Source organism: Mirounga angustirostris, unplaced genomic scaffold (assembly GCF_029215605.1).
Source record: "Mirounga angustirostris isolate CCGP_5_RB_7025 unplaced genomic scaffold, mMirAng1.0.hap1 SCAF_8, whole genome shotgun sequence".
Taxonomy (NCBI): domain Eukaryota; kingdom Metazoa; phylum Chordata; class Mammalia; order Carnivora; family Phocidae; genus Mirounga; species Mirounga angustirostris.
In genome coordinates this window covers 2,356,935-2,370,586 of record NW_026991716.1, presented here as the reverse complement: position 1 = coordinate 2,370,586, position 13,652 = coordinate 2,356,935, and the positions used below count along the sequence as shown (strand labels likewise).

General features: G+C 44.8%; 1 protein-coding gene across 10 annotated transcripts in view; it reads right to left on the bottom strand.

Annotated features, from left to right (window-relative positions):
* LOC123837350 (zinc finger protein 883-like) overlaps positions 1 to 13,585 on the bottom strand; it is a 53,110-nt gene extending 39,525 nt beyond the window's left edge. For 7 of the 10 annotated variants that reach the window (XM_064598392.1, XM_064598390.1, XM_064598389.1 and 4 more), the window contains exon 1: positions 13,420 to 13,585. The gene's annotated coding sequence lies outside the window, so the exon portion shown is untranslated. Of the gene's footprint in view, positions 1 to 10,808; positions 12,846 to 13,419 lie in introns of those variants that run through there. The other 3 variants (XR_010413859.1, XR_010413860.1, XR_010413861.1) reach the window with 2 other exon arrangements.
* Positions 13,586 to 13,652: the final 67 nt, after the last annotated feature.

Sequence of the window (13,652 nt, the reverse complement as noted above, 5' to 3'; positions counted from 1 at the left end):
CCGCAGCGAGCTGCCCGGGCCCGGCGGGGGGTCGGACCTCCGCCGCCGCCGGGCAGGTAACGCCCGCGGGGCGCGACTCCCAGGGGCGCTGTGCTTCCCTTTTCCGAAGGGCTTTCGCGTCGGGTTGGCCCACGACTTGGGGCGCTGTCGGCGTTACTCTCACGCCTTCTGCCGCGGGATGCGGGAGGGGACGCCGGAGTCCGTTTAACACGCGGTTTTAGCGAAGAAAGGGCACCGTCTGCTCTGTTGGTTGAATCGATGTGCTTGTTTTTCGGTTCCGTTCTTATGCAAAGGTTTGTGTTGAAACGGTGCTGGTGGCTTCCTGGCTTTCCTCATACGAGCTACCTTGTTCTTGCAAACCAATCAGGAGGAATTGCATTTTAATATTTTTTAACAAAGACAGAGAAATACGGACTTTGAAGCTGCTGAGGAAGAGCCTTTGCCCTAATTCCTAGTTGATGGCTCCTTAGGCAGTTTTGGGACATGGAGTCAGCGGCTGCTGATAATTTAACTTTTACATCTCATCAAAGTCCTGTTTTTCTCTTCATATCACTTTTTGCCTTTTCTTTCCCAACACATGATGCTTTTTCATATTTGGCTGTGAAAGGAAATGGAGGAGGAGGTGGAAAGGAAGGGCAATCGTAGGGTGATGAAATTGAGGAAAAGAGGTTGGAGAATCAAGGCCCCAAGTCTATACCTTCTATGATTGCTTTGAAGTTTTATCTCAAAGATCATAAAACCAGTCAAATCCATTTTAAACTTGTTCTCTAGGAAATAATTAAACTGATAAAACAATGTTCACTTATAAAAAAATGACAAATTTGAAATATACACAAAACTAGAATAGTACAATAAATTCCCATATACCCATTGCCCAGATTCAACAATTATTGAAATTTTGCCACATTTGCTTTATTTCTCCCTCTTTTCTTCCTTTTAGTCTTCTGACTTTAAAAATTTTAAATTTAAATTCCAGTGTATTTAACCCACAGTGTTATATTAGTTTCAGGTGTCCAATATAGTGATTCAGCAATTTCATACAACACCGGGTGCTCATCATGATAAGTGCCCTCCTTAATCCCCATCACCTGTTCCCCCATCCCCCACCCACCTCCCTTCTGGTCACCATCAGTGTGTTCTCTAGAGTTAAGAGTCTGTTTCTTTGTTAGCCTCTTTTTTACCCCTTTGCTCTTTTTTTTGTTTCTTTCTTAAATTCCACATGTGAGTGAAATCATACGGTATTTGTCTTTCTCTGACTTATTTCTCTTAGCATTATACCCTCTAGTTCCATCCGTGTCATGGCAAATGGCAAGATTTCATTCTTTTTGATGCTAATATCCCATTGTATATATATACACACCACATCTTTATCCATTCATCTGTCGATGGATACTTGGGCTGCTTCCATAATTTGGTTATTGTAGATAAGGGTGCATGTAACCCTTTGAATTAGTGAATATTTGGGGTAAATACCCAGTACTGTGATTACTGGATTATAGGGTAGTTCTATACTTAACTTTTTGAGGAACCTCCATACTGTTTTCCAGAGTGGCTGCACCAGTTTGCATTCCCACCAATAGTCTTAAGAGGGCTTCCCTTTCCCTGCATCCTCACCAACATCTGTTTCCTGTGTTGTTAATTTTAGCCATTCTGACAGGTGTGAGGTGTATTTTGATTTGCATTTCCCTGATGGTGAGTGATGTTGAATATCTTTTCATGTGTCTGTTGGCCATTTGTATGTCTTCTTTGGAGAAATGTCTGTTCATTTCTTCCCATTTTTTAAATTGGATTATTTGTTTCTTGGGCGTTGAGCTGTATTTTGCTGAGATATTTTAAATGAAATTGAAACATCATGTAGTTTCATCCCTATTTCATTATGCATTTCTAAAAACCAGGGGCAATTCCCTGTGTAATCACAATGCTACTATCAGACCTAACAAAATTAACAGTAATTCTTTGGATACCCTTCAGTTTGTAGATGAAATAAACCGGAGCTACATCTTCTGTTTTGGAAAATGCAGAGAAACTAAGGTAGCCTGGCTCTGGATGTGGATCCATTCTAAGTTTAAGAGTTGAGATAGGACATTTCTTCCATGTGATGCTCACCTTTTATCCTAACTTCCAAGACCCTGGAGTAGAACTGCATTAACTGAGCCTGTTGGTTCCTTCAGAACATTGGCTTCTTGGGGTGCCTGGATAGCTCAGTCAGTTGGGCGTCAGACTCTTGGCTTCAACTTGGGTCGTGATCTTGGGGTCCTGGGATTGGGCCCCGTATCGGGCTCCATGCTCAGCACGGAGTCTGCTTGTCCCTTTCTCTCTGCCCTGCTCTCTCTCAAATAAATAAAATCTAAAATTAAAAAAAAAAAAAATTGGCTTCTGGGGAGCTAGAGATTTGAATCCTTGAGAACCATTTTCCAATATTTTTCCTCACTTTCCGTCTTCTCCGATAGGCCTTTTCCTGTGGTTAACCATTTCCTTATGACTTCATAGTCTCTTTAACAATGAACTCTTTAACAATGAACATGTGGCAACCGAAATTAAAAACACATCCCATATCCAACCCAACAGCAAATCCTATCCCTACTTCAGAATTGTTCTGGAATCAAACTATTTCCCACAGTCTGTTCTCAACACAGAACCAAGAGGGATCCTTTTCAGATATTTGTTAAATCATGTCACCCCTGCTCAGAACTGTCCAGTGGCTTCTCATCTCACTCATAGTAGAAGCCAAAGCCACAGTCCCTGGAGAAGTCTGCAAGATCCCACATAGTCCGGCTCTGTCAGTCTGACCTCTTGAATCTAACCTCTTGCTCTCCTCCTTGTTATTCTCTTTCCTCTGGCCATGGTGGCCTTCTAGTTGTATTTAAACATGCCAGGCCACTTTTTTTTTTTTTTTTTAAGATTTTATTTATTTATTTGACAGAGACAACGGGAGAGGGAACACAAGCAGGGGAAGTGGGAGAGGGAGAAGCAGGCTTCTGGCTGAGCAGGGAGCCCGATGTGGGGCTCGATCCCAGGACCCTGGGACCATGACCTGAGCCAAAGGTAGACGCTTAACGACTGAGCCACCCAGGCACCCCGGAAATCTTTTGGTCTTGTTCCATCTCTTCACATCAAAGAAAGTGTTAGTGAGAAGCCCTATCAATATGCCAAATGTGGAAGGATCTTCATTCAGAGAGCTCATGTCTTTCACAGCATCAGAATTCTGAGAGAAAATTCAGAAGTTCTGTTCTTACACACCATCAGAACTCCATGACATACAATACAGACGTCTGGTTTCCAGGCCAACATGTAAGGAGCTTGGAAGTTCTCACTCCCCATCTTCACAACAAGAAAAAAGCTGAACAAACTGAAAATTAACAACTCTTCTTAGATGCATCAGAGAATTGAAGTCACAGGGCAAACACCACCCTGAAAACTGGAGAGACCGACAGGTGGATACAGAGAATCGCAACTGACCAAAAGCAGAAACCCAGGTTGGAGCCAGCTACTGATAGGATTAGCTGAAGGCTAATTGACTAGTTCCTGGAGACTGCGTATGGTCTAATTTGAGAGTTAAAAAACCTGGGGGTCCAACCTTTGTGGAGCCCCATGTTTTTATAAGGTTTACCTCCAGGAGCCCTATCAGGTTCTCCCTGTGAAGATCTGAGAAAAATCCTTTCCCTGCTGGAAGTAATAATCTTGAAATATGCCCAGAGCTATTCCATTCTCCTTAACAAATGTCTGCCCTCAAAACTATTTCATTAAAGTCTACGTGGGGGAAAGGAAACTCCCAGCTCTGGCTCTCTCTTGCCTTCCTGTCTCACCTAGAAGGGAGCAGAAGTACTGAGAAGTACTTGTGAAGGTCCCAGCCCAGGGTCATAAACACTAAACATCTGAGGCCTAACCACAGATTATAGAACACTTCCCCTAGCCGCCCTGACGTCGGACCTGTGTAACAATGGAGGATTACACATGAAAGCGTTGTCATGTTGCCAGGTGAACTGGGGAGACTCCAGGCCTTGGGGCCTTGACCCAGCCTGTCCCAAAGATGTCGCAGAAGGCTCTTGGTCTTCTCAGGAGAAAGAATTCAAGGGCAGACACAACACAGTATGTGAGGGGTATAAGCAGGAAAGTTTATTCAAGCAAAAGTACACTTTCAAGTTGTGAGAGCATGGTGAGCTCAAGAGAGAACTGTGCGTCCTGCGGGCTGGGTTTCTATCTTTTATTGACAGTTGTTAACTAGGGGACAGAATATTTATTACTTGGGGCTGGAAGCAGGGTTTTGAGCTTTTTCTTCCTCACTTGCTCAGGGCTTTCCTGTCGTGGTGCTGCCATCTTGGGCCTGTCTGGTGGGATCCAGCTTCTCGTGGATGCTGCCAGGACAGGCCTCTGACCTTCCCACAGCCGGCCACGGGAGCCTCCTTGCAGGCCTCCAGGCATCCCGTTAGAGCCTCACTGTCTACTTTCCCAGTAAGACTCAGGCTGTATTTGGGAAAGAATTTCTTGGGAAACCCAAGGACTACAGAGGAGACAAAAACAAGGACACAGGAAACTAGCCTCTGAGGCCTGTGGCTGCAGAAAACCGTAAACACAGTCTAACTCCTAGCCACACAAACATAAAACCCCACACTACAGACCTATTTACTATTTACGTCAGTTCCTTTTACCCAATACATCATGTCTGGATTTCCACAAATAATTAAAGGCATACCACAAAGCACAAAGCAGGCTAAAGAGAAAGCAAACATCAATCAGAAGCAGGTTCAGATATGGCCTAGATTTTGGAATTAGCAGGAATTTAAAATATATTGAACATGTTAAGGGCTTTAAAAAGTGCACAACATACAAGAACAGATAATGTAAGTAAAAACTCTAAGTATGAATCAAAAGGAAATGCTAGAATTCAAAAGCAGTGTAAAGAAATGAAGAATATTTAGACAGGCCCATGAGTAGACTGGACACAGCCAAGCGAAGAATTGATGAGGGAGCAGAAGACTAGCTGATACCCGGCAACCTTGCCCCACCCCCCACTCCTGGGTGGGACATGTGTGACGTTCCTCCAGGAATCTCCCAACTGTCTTCATGTTAATGCCTTGCTAGAGGGAAGAACCTTGACTTGACACTGGCAAGGTCTCTGGTATCTGGTAGGTCCTCTTTAGCATATGAAAGTCTTTTTGAAAACCTCCCTTTGCCTCACCTCCCCCAGCCCCACAGTATATAATCAGCTTCCCCTCCCAACCCCGGGGCAGCAGCTCTTCCTGCCCACGGGTCCTGACCCTGGGCTTTAATAAACCACCGTTCTGCACCAAGATTTCTCAAGAATTCTTTCCTGGTCATCGGCTTTTGACCTCACCCCACCAAACCTCACCTACATTCCAAAACTACATCAGAATCATTGAGCTTGAATATATGTTAATAGAAACTCCCCAAATTGAAAAACAAAGAAAAATAAATAAAAAGAGCATAGCAGAATATCCAAGAACTGTGAGGCAATTACAAAAAAATTGTAACATGCTTAATGGGAATACCAGGAGGAGAAAGAGACAAAGTGATGTAGGAAAGACATTTGGGTTCAAAGCCGTTTCGATGGCTCAAGAAAGAATTCTTGAAACGTCTTTGGTGCAAAAAGGTGATTTTTTTTTTTTTTTAAAGATTTTATTTATTTATCTGAGACAGAGAGAATGAGAGAGACAGAGAGCACATGAGAGGGGGGAGGGTCAGAGGGAGAAGCAGGCTCCCTACGGAGCAAGGAGCCCAATGCGGGACTTGATCCCGGGACTCCAGGATCATGACCTGAGCCGAAGGCAGTCGCTTAACCAACTGAGCCACCCAGGCACCCGCAAAAAGGTGATTTTATTCAAGCACAGGGACAGGACCCGTGGGCAGAAGGAGCTGTACTGGGGTCATGAGGAGTGGCCCATTAATATACTTCAAAGTTGGGAGGGGGTTAGGGATAGTAAGTCTCTAAGGAATTTTGGAAGCAAGGTTTCCAGGACCTGGGGGCGGCGGGGGGCGGCTAGCTATTGATGGGGAAAGGTCATTTATTACCGTCTAATAGAACCTTAGTCATGAGACCCTTCAGATGTATATCGGTGGGTCATCTGCTTGGGGGATGATTGCCAACAGGCATCTTGGAAGGTTTAGAGATAAAGGAAATTTCTAAAGGAATTTTTGTATGTTAAAGTAGACTTAAAGGAGCCTGGGGGTTGGTCTAGGATTGCCTTTTGCCCTTAGCAAAGTGTCAACATCAAGGCAGTTGAGTCCCTAGAGAAATGTCACTCTGCATGTTTCAAGGACTTGTCAATGGGCTCTAGGTAGTAAGGAAATTTAATAATTTTTCTTCTGCCTTTGTTTCCCACATCAAAAGGACCAGAGAAATATTTGGAGTAATAATGGCTGAGAAGTTTTCAAAATAAATGACAGATAGTACGTAACTGGGGACATTGATCATTGCCTCAATTAATTCATTATCTCTTGATTTATTTCTGATTTTAAATATTTTTCTACCTTATTTCTCTCGATACATTATTTGTGTTTACTTGCTCTTCTGTTCCTTGTAGTTTCGTCTTCATATCTGAAATTATTTTTCTTTTTTTCAATTCTTTCTTGAGTTGTTAGTTCTTTTCCAAACCTATTTCTGGTTGTGATATTATAATATAATAAGAAATATGTATCTGGCCTTGTCCCAGTTCCTGAGCTCCTAAAATTAGAGACAAACTAATGTGAAAACAAAACAGTGTCATATTTATCATTTTGTGAAACACTTAAAATGTATCTGAGACTTCTCCACTGTTCAGATAAAATAGTATTAGCTACTTGAAGACCAGTTATGTGCATTTAACTTTCCTAGGCCAGTCTTACGCACCAAGACCGCCTAAGTATTATAATCACCACCTCACACATTTATTCCTCTTAGTGAGCTCTTTGGAAAGAGCTGAGGGCAACTTTTGAACAGATTATTTGACATATTCTTAATCCCAGGAGTACTGATTTAGCAAAGGTATTACAGGAAAGAGGTTTGGAGGCCTTAGAAGTAAATAACACCATCCTGCTGTATACTTACTAGATAAAAGGATGCAAGTCAAGAATGGCCAGATGGAAGAGATGTGTAGGGCAAGGTATAGGGGTATAAGGTACCTCTCCTGGTACCTTGATGTATTCACCAACCTGGAAGCTCTCTGAACCCCTTAGGTTAGGGTTTTTAATGGAGGCTTCATTACAGTGGCTCGATGGGTTAAATCACTGGCCATTAGTGATTAACTCAACCTCCAGCCCCTCTCCCATACTTAGGAGTGGGGCTGAGAGTTCCAACTGTCTAATCACATGGTTGGTTTCCCTGGTAACCAGCACCCCCATCCTTAGGGGCTTTCCAAAAGTCGCCTCATTAACATAAACTCAGGGTGGTTGTAAGGGACTTTTATGAATAACAAAGGACGCTCTTTCATCTTTATCATTCTGGAGCTGTTTCCAGAGCTGGGGACAGAAACCAAATATAACAGACGATGTTTCTGTTGCCTTTATTACTTAGGAAATTACAAGGGTTTTAGGAGTTCAGGAACTGGGACAAGGCCAGATACATATTTCTTATTATATTATAATATCACAACCAGAAATAGAGAGGTTTGGAAAAGAACTAACAACTCAAGAAAGAATTGAAAAAAAAATTTCAGATATGAAGACGAAACTACAAGGAACAGAAGAGCAAGTAAACACAAATAATGTATCGAGAGAAATAAGGTAGAAAAATATTTAAAATCAGAAATAAATCAAGAGATAATGAATTAATTGAGGCAATGATCATCAATGGCTGACATTATTGCCATTATGTACCTCTAACAGATGTATACACCACCACCTATGAAATAGCCTTTCTGCCAAAATATAGATACAGATATAATTAAATATATCAATAAATTATATATAAATGTAAAAATATAAATATAGATATATTTGGTTAAGTCTCTTGGATCTATTGATTTATAGGAAACACAAGGGACAAAAGAAATCTGTTAAATGACACTGTGGGAATACAACCAGCAAAATCCAGTACAACAATGGGAAACACTAGGACAAACAACCTAGTTAATTCACTAAAAAGTTGCAAGAAAACAAATACATAGAAGACACTATAGATTAAAAAGTCTCAAGAGACATACCAACCAGTCATAATATACTGATCTTATCTGGATGCCGCTTCAGCTGAGTAGAGCGAGTTCATTTGGCTCTAACAAGACGCCTGGAGGTCAGCCAAGAGGAGGTCAGGGCCAGCTCTGAGTCAGAAGCCTGTCCTGGCAGCACTCCAAGACAGAGCCACAGGAAGCCAGATCCAGCCAGACAGGCCCAAGATGACTGACAAAGTAGGCCAGAAACCCCTGACCAAAGAAGAAAGAAAAGGCAGAAAACCCTGCTTCCAAGATATTACCCCCCCAAATAATGAATGTTCCATCGCCTTGTTAACTGTAAATAAAAGATAGAAACCCAAAGCCCATAGCACACAGCTCGCTCTCTCAGATACGGAGAGTATACTTTCACTTCCGGAAACTTTCTCGCTTCTCTGCTGTGTTGCCTGTTCTTGAATTTTTTCTTGTGATAAGACCAAGGGCCTTTGGTGACATCTTTGGGGTGCTCTGATCAAGGCCTCAGGGCCTGGAGTCTCCCCAGTTCACCCAGCAACAAAACAAATAATTGTAAAAATTTAAAAATTATATAAACAAGAAAATGTGAACAGGGATATTATCTGGATCCAATGAGAGAACATAGAAGCAATGTAAGTACCATGAAACACCAAACAAATATAAGGTGCTATTATTTTAGATTGAAGCAGAAAGTACCTCAGGTGAGGAAATTTGAGTCATGGGAGAAGCTAGTATTACCTTGTACTACCAGGTTTTATAGTTTTCAAGCATCACATCTCTATCTGTATGTCTGAGCAAGGTTCATTTGTTGCTGCTTCTTCTGGGTGAAGTCTACAATCATGTGGAATATTATCAGTTCCTGAAAATCAAAGATATGGCACCACTAGGATGAAGAATGAAGTAGCCAGAAGTGAGATAGGACCAAACTGAAATAACACTGAGAGTGTTCAGAGCTGTAAGGCCAAATAAAAGACTGCCCCAGAATGCTAACTATGTGGTAAGCCTAAAGAGTCAAGATGGGAGCAGGAGGAGGAGGCCCCCAAAAGGGTTGTCAGCAAGGAAAAACAGTTGAACTGATAGTCTGATGTGTTTGACCATACTGAGGTTTTCACGGATCTGCCGGTGACTTGAGGAATTGGTACATAGAAAACTAAGCAGGAAAAAGGGGCAATAACTACCTTTAGGAAAAACAAAAATCTGTACAAAAAAGGAAAATTAATCATAGTGTACTATGTGGCTCAGCTGTGAACAATATTTAGGAAGTCCTAGTTACCAAAACTGACTTCACCCAGCCTTGTGATATCAGTTTATTAGAAAGATTGGGGAGAAGATACGTATGGGAAGGTTGAGAGAGGTAAAAATGCTTATCCTCCATAGCAAAAGCCAATATATAATTACCTAAAAATGAAAAATCAAGAATAAACAGCACTGTAGAAACATTCTTCTTAGAAACATTCAGGGTAACACCAAAATAGCCAAAAGACTTAATAATAGTTCCCTTTGGACAGCAGGTCATGGACGTAGGGATAACTGTTTTTCCTTATAAACCTAATAGTACTGTTTGGCTTTTAAAAATATGCATAGATAGTATTTTTTTAAATAAAAAAAAAAACCCTGGGCGCCTGGGTGGCTCAGTTGGTTAAGCGACTGCCTTCGGCTCAGGTCATGATCCTGGAGTCCCAGGATCGAGTCCCGCATCGGGCTCCTTGCTCTGCGAGGAGTCTGCTTCTCCCTCTGACCCTCCCCCCGTCATGCTCTCTCTCTCTCTCATTCTCTCTCTCTCAAATAAATAAATAAAATCTTTAAAAAATAAATAAAAATTTAAAAAACCCTATTTTTGTAAATGTTTCATGGACAATTATGGAGAGATTTATTATTATTAATTGCCTACATAATTATTCACACTACCTCCTTGCCCAACAATCTCCCAATACACTTTTTTAAATCATTAGGAAATATTCAAGACATTCAAAATATTACAAATGTTAACATAAAGAATACACACGTAACCACCACCTAGCTGAGGAAATCAGCATTAACAGTACAAATGAAGTCCCTTCTTCCTTCTCTTCAGAAGTTATCCTGACTATACCCAAACAGCTAAACTTTCTGATTTAAAACTAGTTATCCATTCCCTCTCTTTATTTTACTAAGGTTAGTCATCTGATGTGATTTCTCAAGTATCTGCTTAAGGGTTTGCTAAAGGTTCTTTTTTTTTTTAAGATTTTATTTATTTATTTGAGAGAGAGAATGAGAGAGAGAGAGCACATGAGAGGGGGGAGGGTCAGAGGGAGAAGCAGACCCCCTGCTGAGCAAGGAGCCCAATATGGGACTGGATCCCGGGACTCCAGGATCATGACCTGAGCCGAAGGCAGTCGCTTAACCAACTGAGCCACCCAGGCGCCCTGCTAAAGGTTCTTAAAAGCGTTTTCTCTGCTGGTAGATGTGGTATCTAGATTCTTCCCATCAAAAAGCCAAATCTCCTGATTTCCCTTATCTATCAATGGTACAACCCTCAGGCTTGAAGTATAGCCATTGCCCTTGACTTCTGTCTCTTTGACACCCCCGCTCCGCCTTGGCCAGTTCTGTCCTTACATGGGATGAGGTGAGGGAAAGATGGTCTAGGACAAGGGAAGGAAGTTTGTTCCCACCACACAAGTCCAGGAGGAGAAGCTCAACCTCGGGGTGCCTGGGTGGCTCAGTCGTTAGGTGTTTGCCTTCAGCTCAGGTCATGACATCAGAGTCCTGGGATCGAGTCCTGCATTGGGCTCCCTGCTCAGCGGGGGACCTGCTTCTCCCTCTCCCACTCCCCCTGCTTGTTTTCCCTCTCTTGCTGTCTCTCTCTCAAATAAATAAATAAAATCTTTTTTTTTTTTAAAGATTTTATTTATTTATTTGACAGAGAGAGACACAGCGAGAAGGAACACAAGCAGTGGGAGTGGGAGGAGAAACAGGCTTTAGGCTTCCTGCGGAGCAGGGAGCCCGATGTGGGGCTCGATCCCATGACCCTGGGATCATGACCTGAGCTGAAGGCAGACGCTTAACGACTGAGCCACCCAGGCGCCCCAATAAATAAAATCTTTAAAAAAAAAAAAAGCTCAACTTCACCTGGGTCTCTGCCGGTGAGAGAATGGTAGCCGCTCCCTGCTCCATACCCTACCTTGTTTTCTTTGCCTGTTTTAAAATGTAGGTTTTATTTATTGTTTAGGTATGGTGACATCAAGAGATGATTGCCACTGAAAAGAGCTTGTTACGCACTGTTCCTGAGGTGCACACATGCCATGCCCGGCCAGGCAGCGCCACATGGGGGAAGCACCAGGGTTGGTCAGGAGGCTAAAGAGGTGGGAGGAAAATGTGGGCAAAAGCCTTTATTGTGGTTTCTATATGGAAAAGAACAGACGAAGGAGGGTAGGCAGGTTTAGAATTGGCCAGTTTGAATTATTTCAGTGGGGGCGTGTAGGGACCTGGGGTGATTAGGACAGGGGAATAGCAGAGAGTAGCAGCCAGAGGGGAGGTGGGGAAGGGCGCTGGGGGCCCTGGGCTGGTTAGTTTGCATATGAAAGCTATGCTGGGGGCCCGGCAAATTGTTGGCTATCTTTAGGACTCCGCTAATCCTGTGAAGGGACAATCCCACTCCCGCCTGTGAGGTTCCAAATATTAGAGCGTCAAGGAAGAAGAAGAATATGGTTAATACAGCCTTTAGTCTTCCTCACCCACGAGCTCTCAGCTCATGTGGCACTTCTTCAAGGGAGCTTTCTGGGACTCCCAGACTAGGTCATTTTTCTCTCACAGCTCCTTCACAATTTGTAGCTTCTGTGATTAATTGGTTAAAGTCTGTCTTCCTAACCAAACTTCTTAACCAAATCCAACATGAGGGCAGGTAATTTCTTTTTTGTCCACCTTTATACCCATAGCTACAAAACGGTGCTTGGCACACAGTAGATGTTCAAGAAATACCTATCGAATAAATAAGTGATTGCATGTCTCTGAGCCTTAGTGATTGGCACACCAAAATGAAAAACTACAGGAATTTCACTCATACCTACAAGTTAAATCCCTGAGACCAGCAGCTTAGAAACTATTTTCCAAGGAAATCATGCTTGGCATTTAGGGTGCTAGGTCAAACTTAAATTAGCTTATGCAATGAATAACATCCGTGATGTGTCTGACTCAGAAACCATCGTTAACAGGGTCGGAAATACGTATTCTGAGTTCTGGACGTGAGAAGCCAGCACTTATCAGTGTAGTCAGCTCCTGCGGCTGCATTCGAAAATTAGCAAGGATCTGGAGTGAGGCTCCATCCCGTGCGGAGGGAGAGGGTACCAAGCAATTCCATTTGCTCTCAGTTTGCTTTTCCACGGAGATGTCTGTCCATACTCCGCTACTGTAGACATGAGAATAAATCCCAATGATGAACTTTCTCCTAAGACGTTTTGAAACGTGCAGAGATCATCTTAGGACGAGAAATTTCTGTCCAGCCCATGCAGAGGTCAGTTTCGTTTACAAAGAGAGGACTGCCTGAATGCCCAACGCTTACTTGGCTCTGAGCTGAATCACTGCAGCTTGTGATCCAAGCGAGGAGAACGTGAGCAGGGAGGTGATGTGGGGCGGTCGGAAGAACGATCCATCAGCGGAGACTCGCGGCCCCAGGAGCGCTACTTGTTCCCCGAACACAGGGCGGTCATTTAGCCGCAGTGTTTCCTCCTCATTTCCACCTACCGCACAAATCTGCTGAGAAATTTAAAACACGGAGAAGCGCGGAGAGCAAGACGCGCAGATCGTACCTAATCTCTGCTACACGGGCGCGAAGACACGCCGACGAGCGGTAGGGCACGGACCCGGTCGCCGGAGCCCCGACGAGGACGTCCGCGACGCCGCCCGTGTCTGGGGCAGGAGGCGCGTGCGGCCGGCCAGTAGCCCCATCAGGCCGCGGGGCCGGCGCCGGCGTCTGCCGTCTGCGGCCGGGAGCCCATTCTCCCGTGCGTCCCTTCGGCCAAGTGGCCGGGGCCCCGATGCGCGTCCTGTCCCGGCCCGAGCCACGGGGGCAGCGCGAGCGTCCGCGCCCCGCACCCACAGGCCGTGGGGGCCCGCGCGGCGGCGGACGGAGACAAGAAGGGGCGCGGGGCCCGGGCGCGCGGCACGTCACTGCCGACGGAGCGGGGCAGCGCTCTCCTCCGAGACGCCCGGGAGGCTGGCGTCGTCGCGTCCCGAGCCGTCCTTCTGTTCCCCACGGCGCCTCTGCGGCTCTGAGACAAGCCCCGCCGCCCCCATCCCTTCGACGCGGACGAGTTTGCGGCCTCACCTCAACGCGACCACAGGCGGCTTCGACCTCAGCGGCTGGGACGCGCTGCCTCGTGCGGGTCGTCGGCCGCCATCCCAGGCTGGAGCGCGGCCGTGCCGGCGGCCCCCGCGCTCCGAGCGACGCGCGCCCTCGCGGCCGGCTCCGGGCCCACGGCTGGCAACTACGCTTCCCAGGAGGCCCCGCGGCGCCCCCGCTCCCAGACTCCATCTCCCAGGAGTCTTAGCGACGAGCCC